General features: G+C 41.5%; 1 pseudogene; it reads right to left on the bottom strand.

The window, feature by feature from the left end:
• The window catches only part of LOC123990802, a 154,818-nt pseudogene continuing 148,818 nt past the window's right edge, over positions 1–6,000 (bottom strand).

Raw genomic sequence — 6,000 nt, 5'->3', positions numbered from 1 at the left:
TTTTTAATCATGTATTGCAATTTTTTTTATTTCATTTGCTCAAACAATGTTAGCATGTAAGAAAATTCTAATTAACATGAGAACAGTATGGTACAATGTGAATGATAAAAGAATAAAGGAAACTGATAAATTCCTTTCAGAGACATTCAGTTGAATTTCTCAATATGTCCACCAGCTTCGGTTCCCTCAGTAGATGGAAAAATCTGATTTTGGGGACAAAAATGTAACTGTAGAGCACAGGAGGTTGGTGGCACCTTAATTGGGGAGGATGGGCTTGTGGTAATAACTGGAGCGGAATTGGTGGAATGGTATCAAATACACCAAACATGGTTTGATGCCATCCCAGTCGCTCTGTTTCAGACATGAGCCGTCCTCCCCTCAGCAGCCTCCACTGCTGTAGAGGATATATAAATTTTTCAGATTTCCCAAGCACTAAGAACCTAAACCATGTAACAAACTGCTCTGTAACATACAAATGGCATGAGGAAAATACACCACTTCTTGGGTTCAATTGTACTTTGTAACATAACATCATTCTCCCATTAAAATAACTATACCAGGACGCAAAAAAAAAAGAATAAACAATGATCATGTGAGATTATGACAGTTCCTAGAACTATTACTAGTCTTTTTAAATCTTTGACATATTAAATGTAAATTCAGAACAAGGCACAAACCATGAAGATCACAAACAGAATTATCCATGTAGATATGAATGATCCTTAATAAGAATGTTTCACTCCCCAAACCTAAGGACTCGATATATAGATATCTCCCTTTCTCTTAACAATGATAAAACAAAAGGCGACTCAGTAAAGTGTGACGTGTGTAGGAGGAGATTGTAGCTGAAACCTTTGGTGTGATAGCCACACTATTGGCGATGGCTGCATCTTGTAAAGCAGGTTCATCATAGTATCATGAATTTCTATGGGTTTATAAAGTGCAATCGATGCTGTAAACACTCTTCTGTACAAACTTCCAATGCTTTGATTCAGAGATGAGAATGAAATCATTTGTGTTTGAGCAAAACACTCACCAGGGGAGTGTTGTGAAGATAGCTCAGTCACTACGACCCCCTCAGCTGTTGCCACGACAGAACCCTGATCAAAGTCGATCCCCTTACCAGCAAGTCAAGAGAATAGAAGCTAGAGTTTTACATTGAAGACAGCTCTGTTTTACACGAGTCTCAGGTTGACCTCAGTTTGACCTTCTCTCAGTTGATTGTACATCGAGATTTTTAGGAAATCAAAAATGTTTTGTTTTGAAAAGGAAACATTTTCAATTAAAAGTAGCCATTCCCATATGAACAAAGTCAGAGGGCGAAAGAAGTATGCCATTATCAGAACTTCATATTATAAGGAGAGGAAATAAAGGCAAACAAAAATGCTACAAATAATTATTAAGCACAAGGAAAACACTGAATGGCACAAGCATGGATGCGGATAGGTCATGCCGACAAACTCATTTATGGGGTGTCCCTCATGTCTTTTTCATGACTATTTTTTGTATTTTTTTCCTGCAAAATACCATGAGTACCATGAATTGAAAAATGAATGGCGTACCTCAGTAAATTAAGTACATTATGGCTATAAACAGAGGGGGTCTGTCCATCTCATCTATTCTCTACCCATTTGTTTCAGAACAGTTTAGAATCTATTAGGTGGATGTCCAGTCGTGAACAGAAGGAGCTACAGAATCACATCCTCAACAGGACGCTGGAGTAGAGTTAAAAGAACAGGAACATTTCAAGGAAAACATGTGGGGGAAATTCAACCCAGATGCTACACTTATTGCTTATAAACTGACAGACAATAACGCAACTTCTTGGCAGTCTCACCGTACACATGCACCAAACACTTGACAGAAAATGAGAGTGAGGAAAAAAAGGTTTAGTTCATAATAACAGTACAGAGATTTCAAATAGCTCCATCTCCAGATCTGGTCATGGTGATTTTAGCAGTATTAACCGTCACTAATTGACAGAGGTTGTTTGGTAAAGAGCTACACAGATTGACTGTAGAAAGGCATGTACCCTTTGTGACCGTCTCATCAGCCTGCAACACACCGAAACAGTGAGAAGAAATGCAGTACAGTAGCTTGTTACAGAGATCATTTTGATAGAAAAAAAAGAAGATCATGATATTCGGATATTAAGCCAAACAGACCAAAAGACCATCTTGAAAATATTTGATTAAGCTACTTGATATGGCCATGGTTTACATTAAAACAGACAATTCATAGACTTGTAGATATCATTTTTTCTTCTTTTGTACATATTCAGGTTAAAATAGTATTTGAGGAAGACAAGCATTACAGAGTCCTGCAGCGGTAGACAATACCAAGTCCACCAGTCAGTCCCTCATTCACATCAAGAGGCTCCCTCCTATGGCCCTATGGGAAACTTAGTCCAACTTCCCTTTCCCTCCCCTCCTGCCTCCAAACTTAACACTCGCCCACTAAACGTGCCTTTTTGCTTTGAAATCACAAGTGCGCACCAACCGTTCCAAATCTTAGTGTGACCGCTTTCTGACTTCTCACACTTCAATGGTTAATACAGTATACAGTTCAATATAGTTAGGTTTTTGTTGATTTTCCTTGTTTTCTTGTGTTATCGACAAAGAGAGAAATCTTTGCATAATGACAGTCAATTCTCTTCATGACTGTGTCCTGTCCTCCAGGTGAGGCTGCGGGAAAATGGCTGCAACGGCCAGGCTTCACAAGATGGACGCCAGCAGTGCTTCCATGCTACACGCCTCCCGCACTCCCTCGTCCCCAGTTGTGTGCCTGACGCTGCTCCGCCCCACAAACTCTGTCTGCTGTATTAATTCAGTTATTGTCATCATCATCGCCACCTTTTAAAACTTTTTTTTTACCTTGTTTGTTGCTTTATAATATTGTCCTATATCTGAAGTTGACCTGTCTCAGTTGTCCGGTAATAGGTGTAATTTACAGGGAGGTGAGATCCTTCTACACAGTGTTCGACTTGCCCAGCTCCTCTCTGATGGCTGTGGACAGACAAACAACATGTCAGTTATATTGTGTTTTGTGCAGTCTTTGCTGTGATATGATCTTAGCAGCGGCTAGAATGGTTTGATGCTAATTTTCTGATGACAAAGGTACAGCAGGCCTCGTAAGCGTAAGAACTTCCTCCCTGTGCTTTGAGGAACTTGTTTCACACCCTGTCACATACTACAGAGCAGTATGCGCATAAAGTTAATCAAGCAATCAGTTACCATCAATGAGTTCCTCTTTCAGTTTTGATAACTCCTTCCTCATCTCGTCCAGAATGTCCTGAAAATACAAGGTTGGAAGGTGAAGATGAGACCAAAAAACAGTGGAAAAACAAATAACTTGCATCAACCTTCAGGTTCTTTGGACATGTGAGATGGGGGAAAACAGAGAGCGTAGCATCAATGAGCGATACTGTCCCAGAGAGCTGAAGTAGTTTTAGTACGCCCATAGTGTCACTCCTCTGTGTTTACTGCTCTGACTGAGGCTGCTGCTGTGTGCACAGATAGGGAGGGTATATGAAAAATCTACACTTATCTAACAGGCTCCTTCATAGGGGAGAAGGGAGGGATTGCCGCAGCACAGGACACAGTCATTGGGCACACCCTCTCAGGCCTCTTTAGTATGCCGTGTAAAATACTACAGCTCCAGTGTACTGCCAGTAAACAGCAAATCAGGTCATTTTTTACTTGTCTCCTCTGAATACCTGTTTCAATCGGTCATAGTCGAGACCTTCTGTTGGCACCCCGTTGGCACTTAGGGATCCAGTCGGTGTGGATTTTGGTCTGTAGACGAGAAACAGAAAAGTTAGAGTAGTATACCTAAACTGGGGCTATTGTCAAGGGGGCCTTCAGAAGTCCGTCTTGGAGGAAAACAAGACAGCTAAGTGCCGACTGTAGCTAGATCATTCTCCTCCGCATTCAGTCCTCAGACACTTCAATCACTCTTTAAAAAAATGTGCAACTATAGCATAAACAAGTTGAAAGAAAGTGCATTGAAACACCAAAGGAGGACATCTGAGATTTCAAATTGACGGTTTGATATCAAAACACAACAGGAAACCGAGGAAGTTACAGACTTAAACAAAACAAACTGTCATCATATACCAACATTATTGTTTTAAATTCAGAATTTGGAAACCGATTCACAAATATGACAATGTAGCGCATAAGAATACCACAATTATTTTCAGGCCATTTCATATCAATTTGTCAGCATTGATACGACACTAGTGGTAAACAACTGAGCCTATTTGACAGGGTACCTAACAATTTGGCTGCCTACATACAGTACGAGGCTCCTTCATGAACTTAGTTAGTTCAAGCATCATTATGCTCAGAGCAAACTGAATCTAGATTTAGGCAAAGCAAACCAGTAAATTAACTGGAAACTGTATAGAGTCCTATGACTGGAATCACAAATAGAATAGCTTCATGTCTTAGGTCAGGGATGAGCAACTTTGATGGGGTGGGGCCACAAAAAGTCTGAACTCATCACGAGGGGCTGTAATTAAATGTAAAATAATTATGTTAGCTGAAATGGGCTAATTGAGTGACTATCAATGACTGACATAAGGGAATTGATCGGAGGGCCTTTAAATGGGGGGCCACCAGTTGCCCTTCCCTGCCTTAGGTAAAGCCAGCCCAATACACATGCTACACACACCAACCATTCGAAGTTCACATACCAACTAATAGGAAGGAAACACACCGGACATTGGGTAGTTTAGCCCGATTTAAACACAATCAAGTCAACTTTGGGAACCAGAGTTCAGAGACAGGCCGCTGTAGTTGCAGCTTGCACACACAATTCAGCAGTCACACACAGCCATGCTTCTCTGCCATTGGATCAGCTGGTACAGGAACACCGTTGCCAACAAGGTAATCACCATGGTCTACAACTACAGGAATGATTCAAGGGAACTAAGGAAACAGTGTGAAATCAGTGAAGAAATTAACTCTTGTCAGAGAGGAAGTAGAAGCCAAGAGGGGAAGTGTAACAATTCTCAATAGTTGTCCTTCTGCGTGTTTGTGTATTTGCTCCCGTGGTCTCTCTGGCCTCCTCTATAGGTCAAATACTAAGGCCAGTTTATGTGAGAGAAATGTAGGATGCCAATGCAGGGCTGTGTGGCCTTATCTATTGGGTGCGTCTGGGTCAGAATTGGCACAGAAGTGAATATTAACAGCACTGGGCGGGGTGATGTCTCCTCTAGCTTCCTCACTATACAGTAGCACACAGCCACAGAGTGTGTTGAGTATGTGTGTACATGTGAGTAGGGGGAACTTTGTGATGTGTTAGAGGGATTCCCTTTGACAGGAAAGTAGGCACTGTAGGAGAGATGGACAGTAAAACAAAGATTGTAAAGCAACTGGAAACGTAACATGACATAGACCTATAGATTGGTTTATTCTTGTTTTAAAATAAGCAATGTATATATCTGGAATTCATTAGCAGTCTGGTGTTGACGTTGATGGCAAAACAGAGGTACAGTATGTGGGAATTACAAGGCACTAACCCAAGCCCCCAAAAATATCACTTCCACTTCGATCACAGCAAATAACACAAAATGAGTAAAAATAGAGAATTATTACTCTACAGGCCTGTATCTCTGTTTACCTGATCAGAACCCATCAGATTTCTCCACGGTGAGTCAAGTCCGTGAGAGAGAGACGACAGTTAGGCTATCAAACAAGCTAAGCGTCAGTACAGAGACAAAGTGGAATCTCAATTCAATGGCTCAGACACAAGAGGCATGTGGCAGGGTCTACAGTCAATCACGGACTACAAGATGAAATCCAGCCCAGTCACGGACCAGGATGTCTTGCTCCCAGGCAGACTAAATAACTTTTTTGCCCGCTTTGAGGACAATACAGTGCCACTGACACGGCCTGCAACGGAAACATGCGGTCTCTCCTTCACTGCAGCCGAGGTGAGTAAGACATTTAAACGTGTTAACCCTCGCAAGGCTGCAGGCCCAGACGGCATCCCCAG

Source organism: Oncorhynchus gorbuscha, linkage group LG12, assembly GCF_021184085.1.
Source record: "Oncorhynchus gorbuscha isolate QuinsamMale2020 ecotype Even-year linkage group LG12, OgorEven_v1.0, whole genome shotgun sequence".
Classification (NCBI taxonomy): Eukaryota; Metazoa; Chordata; class Actinopteri; order Salmoniformes; family Salmonidae; genus Oncorhynchus; species Oncorhynchus gorbuscha.
Note: the sequence above shows the minus strand (reverse complement) of the source record. Positions and strands in the feature narration are given on the sequence as shown.